This window comes from Silene latifolia, chromosome 8 (assembly GCF_048544455.1).
Source record: "Silene latifolia isolate original U9 population chromosome 8, ASM4854445v1, whole genome shotgun sequence".
NCBI lineage: Eukaryota > Viridiplantae > Streptophyta > Magnoliopsida > Caryophyllales > Caryophyllaceae > Silene > Silene latifolia.
Window position 1 is genome coordinate 33,320,059 of NC_133533.1, and position 15,105 is coordinate 33,335,163.

Here is a 15,105-nt window from a genome sequence, read left to right on the forward strand (position 1 = left end):
CGAATTGAGAATTCTTTTGATACTTTGCGAATCTATGAAGAAATGGTATTTTGACTTTTTACGGAATCCTTGCTTCAACATATTTCTTTGGAGGAGCATCCTCCACATCCTTAACTTTCTCAACAACAAGTGGATCATCCACTTTCTTGAGAATTTCTTCACTTTCTTTATCATTTGGAGAGATCTCCAACTCAACAAGTACCTCTTCATCTTCTTTGGGCATGGATGGCCCATCATATTTCGTACCACTTCTTAAAGAGATAGCATTAAGGGTAGCATGTGGTTGCTCACCTTGAGGGGGTAATTGACCCGTCTTCCTTGAAGAGCTAGATGAGGCCAATTGAGCCATTTGTTGCTCCAACATCTTGATTGCGGCAATTTGAGCTTGCTCATTCTTTTGGATTTGAGCTAACAATTCCTTTTGCATTCGGACTATCAAACCCTCAAGATTACCTCCTTCTTGGTTGTTTTGTTGGGCATTTTGTGGTGGAGGTTGATTTGTTGGTAATTGTTTTGTGGGGGCCTTTGTTGATTTTGATAACCCGGTGGAGGGATATACTTTTGTTGTTTAGGGACATAGGCATTTTTTTGTGGTTGGGGTTGTGGTTGAGGATTAAGGACATTGTTGCTTCTATAAGACATATTCGAGTGAAATCTTGTATTTGGATTATATGTGTTTAAGAATGTACCCGGTGGATAAGCATTTTGTCTTAATGCTAGAAAGACATTTACCTCTTCAATGGGAGCTTGGCAATGGGTGTAGTGACCCGTGCTTCCACAACCATCACAAACGATGATTTGACTTGTTGAAGACATGGCATTGAGTTGTTGAACGGAATCTCTAGCATCTCTTTCCGACAATTGTTGTTGGAGCAAGGCAATCTGAGCTAGCAAAATGGAGTTGTTGGAGGATTCTTCCTTACCTTTGGGTGGCATAATTCGGGAATTGACATATTGTGCATCGTGGACCGCTATAGATTTGATCGTGGCATGAGCAAGGTCGGTGTCAATTTGATCAAACCGCCCATTGTTGGCGGAATCAAGAATCCTTCGGGACTCAGCACAACATCCATTGTAGAATGTTATTGCTAGAAACCAATCATCTAGCCCATGATGTGGGCATTGTCTTTGTAGCTCCTTGTACCTCTCCCAAGCCTCATATAAGCTCTCAAGAGCTTGTTGACGGAATCCGGTGATTTGGCTCCTCAAAGTTTGAGTTTTCGCCGGTGGAAAAACTTTTGATAGAAAGCAAGAGCCAAAGTCTCCCAATTGGTGATTCCCATGGCGGTGCGGTCAAGGCTATTGATCCAAAGCTTGGCCTTGTCCTTCAAAGAGAAAGGGAAAAGTATTTTCCTTATTTGGGCTTGAGTGACGCCCGTTTGACGGATCATAGAGCAATATTCGCAAAAATTTTGTACATGCTGTAGATACCCGTATCCGTCGATATTGGAATTTATAGAGAACCCGACAAACACCCGATGATGATAGGACACATGTATTCTTTAGTTGTCATTGTCATTATTTGGAGCTCGTTTTACGATGTAGAATGGGCGTCGTCGATGAAGTATTTTATTAATTTAAATGATATTTAAATTAATGTTTTTTTAAGCGAGTTCATTTTATTAATTTAAATGATATTTAAATTATGGCTTTTTTTAGGAGAATTCAATTTATTTTATTTTGAATTTATTTTCCCAAGTTTATTTTATTGAAAATAAAATAAATATTTGATTTGAAAAATCATTTTATGAGTATATTTGGTTTGAAAAATCATTTATTTTAATGTGTTAATTGATTTGAAAAATCGATTTAAAAATCGAAAAGAACTCGTTTCAACCATGTGTTTTTGAGCTCGATTTTAGCTCGGTTTTTGAGCCCGTTTTCTTTACGAGTTGGCACGAATATCGAGTACACTAACCAACCTAAGCCTCTACCCATCCAACCCAGTTCGAACCCCCATAACCACGGCCCAAATTCCATCCCAAACACCCCCAAACAGCCCGCATATACACGAGCAGCCCCCCTGTTTTGCAGCTCAAATCCCGAGCCCAAAACCCACTCCAAATACCACCAAAACCCGTACCCATTAACCCTAACCCATACCCTAGTATCCTACCCATATTACCCTAGCTTAATCACCAAGAAAACACCTCTCAAACCCTCACAAAAGCTGTTGGACAGCAGCTATGCGTGAGCAGGCCTGACTGCTTCTCCCTCTCTTTTACCCTACTTTAACTCCTTATAAATACCACCCCTTCACCATACATTCATTGCTCTAAGTTCTCCATACATCCTACCATCACTCACAAGCTTTAAACCTCAGAAACAAACCCTAATTGCCTCTCAAAATCCCTCCACAAAACCGACATACAAACTGAAACTGTTTGTGTGTCCTCCTCGAAAAACAATTCGTTCCTTCCTCAAACCTCCATCAAAACTCGATTTTCTTGTTCCTAATTAACCACATAACATCCATCTACACATTAGCCAAAGATTTACGAGCCAAATTGCCCTTGATAGTACACGAAATCCCTCGAAAAACAGAGTGTTATACACTCTGTTTTCGCGGTTTGTTCTTGTCTGTCCAGTTCTGTTTGTGCTCGTTTTTCGTGCCCAATAATTCAAAACGAGCAGGGGTTGCTTTAAGATCTCTGTTCTCCTCTCTTTCTAGTTTTCAAAACTTCTTTTAAATCGAATTTTCATCGTGAAACGAGGGACAAATCGCTGTTTGAAAGTTGCTGTCCAGATTCGATAAAAACGCGTGTTTGCTTTGTTTCTTCGTCGACGACGGCCTCTCGAGATAAAATCTACCATCTATTACGACCCAAGACGGTGTCAACGATACATGTAGGTTGAGGGTGCATCAAATCCTCCTCTTTCTCCTTTTTTATTTCGTTTTTATGTTTGTTCTTTTATAGTTTGTTTTTGTTTGTTTATCGCTTTTATTTATCATTTAAATTAACTATGAAACTAGTTTAGTCCGAGTATGAGTTAAAGTACCACCATGAACACCCGCGTTGACTTGAGATGGGAAAGAAACCGCTACATCAGTCGGTCGTACACCCCCGTCTCATTTACATATCCTCGTGTTCAAGGTAGGGCATTAATAAAACGATTTTAACTTCGTTCTTCGCTTTTGACATCTCCTCTTCTCTCGTGTGATTCGACCCACCTTAGGACCCGTTGCATGTTAGTATGACCTCTGATTGTTAACATATGACTCGTTTAGATGACATTAGGTCAGTTTAATAACCTAATTAGACACTTTAGGGTACATCGACATAGCTTTAAAAATCAACTAACAATTCTGTAACTTAATGAACGCATCTCTCTCTTTCACCTAATTTCTCGCTAGTATAAGAGTGCGTGATTAGCACCTTCTTATCAACACTCGATGAGTTAAATTAATTAGCGAACTTGACCTAATTTGACCCCCTTTTAAGCCGTGTAGAATACACAATTGCAAGACCTCTTTTCAATCGATCAACGTCGTTTCTAACTTGTTTTCTAATTCGTTCCTAACCCGTTTCGCAATCATCGATCTAACCTAATGAATCTAACCTAAGAATTAGGGTATGCTAGATCGTGTAGGCCGTGTTTGGCCGTGTCCTTGTAGTCCCTTTTCTCGTTTTTTTCTCATCTTTATCTCGTTATTTCGTATCTTGTAATTACTTTGTTTATCGAGTCGTGTTTGTTAGTTTGGTTGTAATTTTCAAGTTAGTTTTCTTTTATCGAGTCAAAACCTCTTTCAAAAAACCTTAGTCTTGTTTGGTTAGATGGTTGTGCCCCAATGCTTGTAAGAGCGTAGTAAATCGCATGTTGTTTAAAGCAACATGGCCCGATTTATGCTAATGCATGCTTTGGTGTGCGGCCCTATGTCTAATTCGATGAGATTAAGTGAAAGCACACATCACGAGGAGTGACCCAAGGCCGTGAGTCATGTAAGCCGTGGGCCACCCCTCTTGTGCACGATTTTCTAGGCCGATTGGCCGTGTGTGTTGTCGGGTATAGTGTTGTATGTAGCAATTGTATTTAGATCGAGTTGTATCTTTAATTTATTGTTGTGTCGGCATGAAATGCCTGGTTTGTAATAGGTAGATCCCAACGGCTCCCCCATTCCTCCTTAAGCCTTGTTTGCTTTGTTTTGTATGTTGTTAGATCAATCAACCCACATGCTAAATTACAACTTTGACAAAGTTAGTTTAGTTGCATCTAAAACGACATAGAAATTGTTGTCACATGTTAGGGTTTTAAAACGATGTTTGCATTTCATATATCGTAGTAGCTATGACCTTGTTTGAAATCCATACTTGACTTAGTAGAGGCCGTTATTGACGGGCGGGGTTGGGTGTCCTTATGGGCTTCCCAACACGTACCCTCACCCCTTACTCAAGATCTATGGTTTGTGGATCCGTCTAAATACCATTGGATTACGAGAGTCATTCAAATCGAGTGATATAGGGTACAAGTCTTTATCTTTAATCACTCGTAGTCGATTGGCTTTGTGCCTTTCGATGAAAGGTGTAAAGTTGACTTGAACGGTTCCAAGTTTCCAAAAAACTTGGTGGCGACTCTAATATGTCTTAATTCGATTCGAAAGAACCTCGAGTCGATTATGCCTAGTGTGGATCCCGCGGACGCAGTTCCCGAGGGCCTTGTCCACACATGCAAATCAGGATCCTCCAAAGGACTTCCCCAAAATTTCTTCCTCTCCACAAGCTAATGAAAGCCGGTTTAATCTCGAAGTCCGGCGAGGTGATTTGAGTAGTTGTGATACCGGCCGGAAGCACGGCTGCGGTGGTCTTTGAGTGATTAGAAAGTTTCACCATCTTTTTGGTAGTAGATGGTGGTGGTGGTGGTGGAGATGATGAACTTGAAACCTCATCCTCTTCAAGGGTTCTAGATCGTCTAAGTAAGACTTTCTAGCACTTTCTACTTGTACGGGAGAAGAGACCTCTTTCACTTCTTTCCAAAAACGTCGTCTTCTCCTAAAGGTTTTCTCGGGATCGGAATCCGGTGAAAGCAATTCTCCACTACGAGAGGACGTGGGCATAAGACAAAAATTTCTAGAGAAATGATAAGTAACGGTCTCATGGAACAAGTGTTCCTCAAGACAAAAGAAAACAAGATAAAAATCGACAATTCAAAACGCAATAAAACCGTTTCCCCGACAACGGCACCAAAATTTGATAGGCTAGTCGTGTACCTATGCAAAGATAATTTCCCTAAACAACAAGTGAATGTAGCAATAGGGGTCGAACATAAGGAAACGGGAATTACGTTGTGAAATGCTATGGAAGGATTCTTATCAAGGTCGATTTCGTTTTGTTTGTTGGTTGTTGGTTTGATGACTAATAAAAATTATGATGTAAACTGTATAATAAAAAGGAGTCTAAGGGGGTCGGGTCACACATGCAAAGTTAAGTATATAATTATGTTAAACTCGGTATTAAAAACATTGTCAATTATTGCTTAGGCTTAGAGACACCCACCTTACGGCATTAGTGTCAACCATAGACCGGGTCCTAGAAAAACTCTCGTCCACGACTAGGTCGTCCTACTATACATGCTTAGTCTAATTCAATTCCGTGCCTATCGACTTTAGAACGAATGAACAAACTTAATCAATTGAATAAGGTCTTAAACAAAGATTAAACATTATGGCACAAGCATGTGATAGAAGCAATATGAACAATATTATTATCAACCTATTTTAACATGTTATACACTTGATTTTGCATGGCTCCCCTAGCCCTTAGACTAGAAAATTTAGCTCTCATATTAGAATGTAAATTGCAAACTATATTGTAAGAAATGTTAAACATGGTTGTATGATTTGTATAAACTAGGTGATATAACATGTATAAGAAATAATGCCAATGTAATCTAAATTAAGTACTTTAATTATAAACTATGTGTAAACTAAAATAGAAGTGTAAAATTGCAAACTAGAAATAAGAATACCTTAATAGAGAAGAACTTATAAGGAAGAAGTAAATTATAACCAAATGATTGAAATATATTAAAGAGTAATTGTTTGAGAACTACAAGCTTAACAATATTGTAAAATTAATATGAAAAACTATTGAGAGAAAATATAATGCTTAAGGCTTATTGTAAGTATATGAGACGTAGAATATGAGATAAAAATGAGATCTCCTTAAGCCTTGAAATGCCTCTCCTATATATAGGAGAGGGAAAAGAAAAGTAAGTGAGCTAGGGACATGCAACCCCGATCGGGGTTGGCGGCCCCGATCGGGGTCGTGTGTTTCTAGCCCGTTTCCAATAAATCCCCTCTTAATTGCAAGGAGTATCCTATATGGGGGATTAATTAGCGATTAATCACCCGGTTTAAGACCTAATCCCTTGGCATCCTAGGTAGCTTGGAATCCTATTCTTTCCTCTTTGACTTGGACTTTGAGTTGGGCTTGACTTTACTTTTGACAATATTTGAATTAAACATATTGATCCACTAATTTCTTCATGCAAAACCCATTCCAATACTCCATGCTTAGTCCAACACTTGGTCTTGTTTAGCTAAGTGGACTTGGTGTACAAAATGATAGGAACAAGCCTCTGCATGCTTAGATTCGTATAAAAACGTAACAAACACAACAATACACCTAGAACACAAGATTAGCTCAAAAATATACTAATTAAAGTATGATAAACAATAGAAACCGGGCTAAAATGAGAGGTAAAAGTATATATAAAATGGACATATCAGTAGCACCCAAGAATATAACGGAGGTTAGAAGTTTCTTAGGTCTAGCCGGTAGGTCTAGCCGGGTACTATCACCGGTTTCTGAAAGACTTCTCTAAGATTACAAGACCTTTGACATCGCTAATGAAGAAGGAGAGTCGTTTCAAGTGGGACGGGAGTTATGAGACGGTCTTCTTAAATCTAAAGGAGCGCCTAACCACGACCCCGGTTTAAGCCTTGTCGGAAGGAAGCGAGAACTTTGAAGTTTACACCGATGCATCGAATTGAAGAACGGCTTGGGGTGTGTACTTATGCAAAATGGTAGGGTCATAGCCTATGCATCAAGACAATATAAGACTCATGAGGAGAATTACCCAACTCACGATTTAGAATTGGGAGCCGTTGTTTTGCATTAAAGATTTGGAGGCATTACTTGTACGGAACAACCTTTAAAGTATTTTCCGACCACAAAAGTTTGAAGTACATCTACACCGAAAAGGAGTTGAATATGAGGCAAAGGATAAAGATTGAGCTAATTGGGTATTATGACATGGAAATACTCTACCACGAAGGAAAAGCTAACGTGGTGGCCGATGCCTTGAGTAGGAAGTCGGTGCACTCCTTGTGTACCGCCTTTTCCATGGTAATATTGAAGAAAGAATTAAAGTAAATGGGCATTCATATGATAAGGAAGGGAGAATCGATTGGAGACTTAACACTAGAACCCGAGTTGTATGAGAAAATTAGGGAAAGACAAGCAAGTGATGTGAAGATCCAAGAATGGAAAGGAGTATTAGACAAAGGGGAGCCTTCATGGTTTGAGTTACATATGGTGGAAGCCTTAGATTCAAAAGGAGGTGGTGTGTGCCATGTGATGAAGAGCTTAAGAATAATATAATGAGTGAAGCTCATAATACACCATACTCGGTGCACCCGGGTGGTGACAAGCTATACAAAGACCTTAAGAAGACCTTTTGGTGGACGAATATGAAAAGAGAAGTGGCGGAATTTGTGGCAAGATGTTTGACTTGCCAAAGAGTAAAAGGGGAGCACAAGAGACCGCAAGGGAAGGTGCAACCTTTGGATGTGCCGGAATGGAAATGGGAGTCAATCTCCATGGTCTTTATAGTGGGCTTACCGAGAACTCAAAAAGCGAACAATATGATTTGGGTTATCATGGATAGACTAACCAAGTCGGCTCACTTCCTTCCAATGAAGGATACTTGGAGCAAGGTGGAAGTAGCTAATGCATACTGCAAGTATGTGGTCAAGCTTCACGGATTCCCGAAAAACATTGTTTCGGATCGAGACTCACGGTTTATCTCAAGGTTTTGGCAAGAGATTCAAAGCTCCTTGGTATTCAATTGAAAATGAGCACAGCCTTCCATCCCGTGACGGACGGACAATCGGAAAGGACAATTCAAATGTTGGAAGACTTGTTGAGGGCTTGTGTTCTAGAATTTGGAGGTTCATGGGAAGAAAGGTTACACTTGATTGAATTCTCCTATAACAATAGCTATCATGCTAGCATCGGTATCACCCTATTTGAGGCTCTATATGGAAGAAAATGCCGGAGCCCAATATGTTGGGACGATAGTACCAAAGCCGTGATTTTGAGGCCCCAAATGATTCAAGACATGGTTGATCAAGTCCGTGTAATCCGTGAGAAGATGAGAGCCGCACAAGATAGGCAAAAGAGCTATGCCGACTTTAGGAGGAGTGACATAGAATTTGCGGTAGGAGACAATGTACTACTCGAGGTTTCACCAATGAGAGGAGTCATGAGATTTAGGAAAAGGGGCAAGTTGAGCCAAAAGTTCATTGGCCCCTATGAAATCTTGGATAGAGTCGGGGAAGTGGCTTACCGCTTAGCACTTCCACCGGCCTTGGACCCAGTTCACAATGTATTCCATGTGTCTCAATTACGTAAGTACATAAATGATCCCTCTCACGTGCTCGAAGTGGAGATGATTGGACTTGATGATGCCCTTGCATATGTGGAAACGCCTAAAGAAATCCTAGACCGAAAGGTTAGGAAAACAAGACATGGTGAGACAACCTTGGTGAAAGTATTGTGGTCAAATCACCTTGTGGAGGAGGCCACTTGGGAGGCCAAGGAGAACATGAAAGAGCGATACCCTTACTTTTTCGAGCAGGTATGAGTCGGTTATGAGGACGTAACCACGTTTCTAGAGGGGTAGGGCATACTACGCAAAGTACCTTAAATAGAGTTTTCTCCCTTTTCCTCTTTTTGTATATGTAGTTGACCACCACCTAACGTCACCTTTGAATCAATACTAGTCTTATACTCACCCCGACTCACCATAGTGCACCTTTGGGGGGGTTATGTTCCATACCTTATGTCGGGAGTGAACTTCGGGGACGAATTTCTTTTAAGGGGGGTATATTATAATACCTCGTATTTATTTATGTATAGATAGACCGAATAAAGAACCCACTCGGCCGAGTGCTGATACACTCGACCGAGTGGAAGACCGAGTACTCCAATACAGTAGGCTGGAAGGCCTGGAAAGTCGGTCACTCGAGCGAGTGACCATTCACTCGACCGAGTGGAGCCTCCAGTCGATCGAGTGGACTTCCACTCGACCGAGTGCCAGTCGAGTGAGTTTTATACGGGAATTGTTTGGTGAGATGTCGCTTTTATAACCATATCTTTTCAAATTTCCTCACCAAAACCTCATCCTAAACAACTATTCACCACTCTCCACATCCCCAATTATCTCTCTAAAATTACCCACCTTCAATCCTCTCAAAACCCTAGTCTTTCAAGAGGAGAATTCTTCCAATTTGTTCATCCACCTTTGGTAGTAAGTTAACCTAGACTTTAATCTCTTAATCTTGTTTTAATAACTTTACTTAGTTTAGTTGTCTCACCATAATTAATTAGGGTTTAATAATTTAAGAGGAATAATTAAAGGGTTTTGTTAGTGTGTTTATTATAATTGATTGTAGTAGTGATTATAGTAATTAATATGTGTAGGAAGCTTCATTAAGGAGCATTTCTAGGAACTAGCTTGTAGAGTTGTGAAGATAAGCTCAAGGTAGGGTTTCCCTACTTAGGTATGGTGTTATGAGTGTTTAATTGTCCATTTACTATCATTAATTACATTTATCTCATGGTAATTGCATTATAACATGTGTTGGATAATTAGGGTTTGGTACATATTGTGGTCTCATAATGATTTTGGGAAGAATGAGTATGGTGAATGACTCTAGCATTAATTATCTTGCACTATAACATGTTAATGAGCAACTAAAAGAAGAGAAAATGAATTAATGAAGTTATGAGCATGAATTGATTGTTGTATGAATTTAATGGCATGCTTGTTGGTTGATTTTTCTTGTTGTTGGTGAATTGTTCACATTGGAGGTTATTGGAGGTTGTTGGAGGAAGAAATTGGTGATGGTTTTGGAGACGGAAAGCGGTTGGGAAACCGTCTTCCGCTCAAGTCTCCCTTGGAGCTTCCCACTCCAAGGGAACGTGCATATTAGTACTTGGGTTATCGAGGGACTCATGCGGTGAGGCATGTTGTCTGGTAGGGGACTCGAGTCGCACTCGGGCCTGGTACCACGGACGTGTTCCGAGTACCTTAGTGGTTTTGCTGATGTCGTGGGCGTGTCCCGGTCACGATTGGAGGAGATGAGTTTGGTGGATATTGTCATGTTATATACCTCATCAAATTAGTAAGTTAGTTGCATCTCTTGTTTATTATTGAACATTCATATCATTGGCTAACACTTGGGTTTGAATGTCTGTGATGAACCATATGGTGATTTCCGTCTATACGGGGAGCAGTGTCGACAAGTGCATGTGTTGAGTAGCGGGCTTGGGAGCGGTCTACCTCATTGTCGACATTTATTCTTATCTCATTGAATGTCTGTGATGAACCATATGATGAACCATTTGGTTGTATTAAAGGGGATGAATTTTATATCCCTCCATTGTGATCACTTAACTCTATAACTTAACTATTTATTTTATCTAAATTACTTCTTTACTTGTTGTTCGCACTACACTCTTTGGAAACCAAGGCTTGTGATACCTCTATATGTTGGGAATTGCCTAGAGGAAGGGTCCCGACCTATGGGGGTGTTACAACATTAGTCAAGTAGTACAATTTTAGTAAATTAACTATTAATTACTAAAACCCGTCTCTAATAAATTATTATTCAATTATCACATAATTAAATAATAACTTTTTTCATCATGAGTTCCTAACTCGTTCTCTCTAAATTAAATCAATCAACTAACTTTTAGTTTATTTATCAAGGGACTAATTAAACTGTATCATATACAATAATTAATTATATTTCTATTAGAGCTCGTTCCTTTAGGTGTGACCGAAAGGGATTAGTTGATCAGCGCCGTCTCACGACAATAACGTTAAACTCTAGTCAGCCAACGGTTATTGATTTACGTTAATCAACTGACAAGGAATATAAATATATAAACATCCTATTATATTCCTTTAATGAGATTATAATGTAGTCGCATTATCGGTGTCACACGCCCGGCCTTAATGTCCTCCAAGTACTTGGGACAATTTCGCCTCTAATGGCCATTGCCATTTCAATAATAGCAATCAGCATCAGAATGTTTGCCACCCTTTGGCTTAGTCTTGCTATTCACAATAGCTTTACCATTTCCCTTGTCTTTCCTTTTTAATTGGGTCTTTCCCTTCCCATTTCCCTTACAAACCCCAAGGTATAAGTTCTTTAATCGCATTGAAAGAACCTTATTTTTCTCACTCCCACTAGCCTCCATATCCCTCTCCGCTTGGGTAAGCAGAGGATGAAGCTCATGGAAACACTTATCCATGTTGTTCATGTTATAGTTCAGCCTAAAGTGGGCATACTTGTTGGTAAGTGAGTGAAGAATGCGGTCCACCACAAGCTTCTTTGGAATTTCACAACTTAAACGTGCTAGAGTGTTAATATACTCAACCATTTTGAGCACATGTGGACCAACATTTTGGCCCTTTTCAAGCGTTGCTTCAAAGAAGTGTACCGCAGCTTCGTATTGGCGGATTTGAGGTGTTTGTGAAAACATTGTAGTTACCCTAGTGAATAACTCATATGCATTGAGGGAGATACAACAACGCTTAAGATTAGAAGCCATGGACCATATCAAGACATTTTTGACATCATTAACGACCTTCATATGGTCATCATAGGCGGTCCGTAGCGCCGTGGTAACCCTTGGGCCGGGTTCGGAAGGAGGTGGTAAACCAAATAGCGGAACACGTTATCGGATACCGCGACGCTATTGATGGTTGATTCCCATTTGACAAAATTACTCCCGTCATTTATTAAAATACATTTGTCCATTATGGACCTTAGCTATGAGTCTTTTCAATGTTGAGTTGTGGAAGATGGTGTTGTCATTGCAAATTAAAAACACTACAACAAAATAAGGAAATATAAGCATTCATTGTTTTCTATTTTACTTGTAAAACAATTTTATCAAGTTTTAGCATTCATATAATGATCCCTCACGAAATTATATAAATGATTCCGAGATCCGTTCTTAAACAAAAATGATCATGGTATGACAACTTTTATGTAAAAACAGTAAGTCAACGTTTTGACTAATTCTACCCTTTAGAACACTCGGTTGACGGATTTCAAATAAACCCATCTCTTAGCCCCGGGATAACTCTTCTCCCATTGAGTCCAACCCAATTTTGGTATGTGATCGCATCACCCTACTTACCCGAGGTGAAAAGGTCCACGATTGTGGTGCACTAATGAACACAGGATTCATAGGTGTTCCTAATTGGTAAGGCTTTTATCTCAATTATCTAAATATGTGAGAGATCTTGTCAATTTGGCTATTAATTCCCTATAAGTGAACTATGTCGGTGAATTATGAACAACCGTTAATTGACAATCGTAAAATAAATGCATGTGCGGCGATTTTGGCATGATAAGAAAGCAAACTATAAGCATACAAAAATATTAAATCCTAGTATGGCCAACTAGCTAATTAAATTAACTAGATTATTACACATTCGGAAACCAACTCCTTGGTCCCTTGCCTCTTCATTGGAACACCTTCCAAAAATAGCATTATCTTGTGGGATTTGAAACTTCTTCCAAAATGGCACCGTCTCGACTCAAAACCGGTCTTCATTGTAAGTAGTAATTTAAATAGATACAAATGAATACATAGAAATACCTATTGTACATTTGATCTAATTAAAACAAACTATTAATAATTACAAACCAGCAATACAAGATCGCAATTAAATTACAAAGGAACCGTTATTCCCTTACATTACGGGTAATAACCATTAAAAATAAACAAGACCATACTAGGCACAATTTGCATAAATAATTAAATAAATGACACTCATTGATTAAACAATATAACTATAAATAAAATTCTATAAATTCATGCCAAAATCGCCCTTAACACTATCATAAGTATCTAGGTCGATTTTGTGGAATTAATCGATTTTAACCGTTTAAAAAATCAATAATCAATACTTAAAACATGTTTAAGTTTAAACTAATTGTCTAAACTGTGGGTTTTATGGTCTAGTAGAGAAACCGTCTCATTTCGCCCTCAAATTCTTAATACACGACGAAAATTCGAAAGGGATATATGGTTGTGTTCCTAACATTGCCAATTACTCATTTCTAATGTCAATTTCATGACACGAATTCATTTGAGGCAAAAGCCCCAAATATTCGAGTATATGGGTATAAAAACTCTAATTTTTCAACCTAAAATCGAGCTCAAATGCTATTTAAAGCAAGTACGAGACACATACCTTGATTATTCATGACTTATGGCGAGATTCGATCAAGTTTCCGACGGAATTTGGTTGGGTTTTAGTAAAGGAACGAATAAATTGTGTTTTGAAATGAAAAATAAAACACGATTGAAATTCGGGTTGGGCTATGCTCGCACAAACCATTGGAAAAGAAGAAAGAGCTATGTACTACCTTAGTAAGAAGCTCTTGGAGTATGAATGCAAGTACACGCCTCTCGAAAAGACATGCCTCGCTCTTGTGTGGGCAACAAAGAAGCTACGTCATTACATGCTTAGCTACTATGTCAAGGTGTACTCCAAAATGGATCATGTCAAATACTCTTCGAAAAACCCGTTCTCAACGGACGCTTGGCAAGATGGACCTTAATGCTCTCAGAGTTCGATCTCAAATACGTACCTCTGAAGGTTATAAAGGGGCGCGCCGTTGTCGAGTTCTTCGCGGATAATCCCATCAACGACACCCAAGCATTAGACACGTGGTCATTTCCAGACGAGGATATACTATAAACCAACGTAGATTCTTGGGACCTTTATTTTGATGGAGCATCGAATCTAAGAGGATTTGGAATAGGAGTATTGCTCATTTCTCCTGAAGGTTAGCATACGCCACTCTCTGTCAAACTCGACTTCGAGGTGAAAAATAACGCGGCAGAATATGAAGCTTGTCTCATTGGGCTACAAGCACCAGTAGGTTTAGGCATCAAAAATCTTCAAGTTCACGGAGACTCATCCATGATCATCAACCAAATTACTGGATCTTGGAAAATTCGAAGTGAAATTCTAGCACCCTATCAGGCTAGAATAGATCAAGTTACCCAATTCTTCGATCAAGTGACTTATCTACACCTACCTCGAGAAGAAAATCAGTTTGCAGACGCTCTTGCAAAAGTTTCATCTCTGATTAACATGTCAGACGATATGGTAGAAATGCCTTTATGCATCGAACGACGATCAGAACCAGCCTATGTACACCAAATTACAGATGAGGAGGAAAACCCAGGGGAACCTTGGTTTCAAGCCATTCTAAACTTCAAGCTCAATGGTACATATCCACCAGATATGGGTAAGAGGGGACAACGTGCCATACACCTACTAGCCTCTCAATATCTCCTCATGCAAGGAGAATTTTACAAAAAACACCTTTTGGTGTAGTCTTACGTTGTCTTGATCATTCACAGGCAGAAAAAGTGATGGAAGAAGTTCATGATGGAGAGTGTGGCCCTCACATGAGTGGACCAATGATGGTAAAGAAAATCACTCGTCTAGGGTATTACTGGACCATGATGGAAGCCGATTGCATCAGGTATGTCAGACATTTCCATAACTGCCAAATCTTCGGGAATGTGCAACATGTCCCTCCTTCACTACTCTACACCATGACATCTCCTTGGACATCGATATCATCGGGAATATCACTCTAGCCGGAACATGAGGCCACTGTTTCATCTTGGTAGCTATCGACTATTTTAGTAAATGGGTCGAAGCGGCATCTTACACTAGTCTCACAGCCAAAAACGTGGCAAGGTTCATACAAAACAATATCATCTGTCGATATGGTTGCTCATACGAGATCATCAGTGACAATGGATCACATTTCCAAGC

At 39.5% G+C, this 15,105-nt stretch overlaps 1 non-coding gene across 1 annotated transcript; it reads left to right on the forward strand.

The window, feature by feature from the left end:
- Positions 1–1,105: 1,105 nt before the first annotated feature.
- LOC141597729 (small nucleolar RNA R71) lies at positions 1,106–1,212 on the forward strand. Its single transcript, XR_012522949.1, has one exon. It is a non-coding gene; the product is annotated as a small nucleolar RNA R71 (small nucleolar RNA).
- Positions 1,213–15,105: the final 13,893 nt, after the last annotated feature.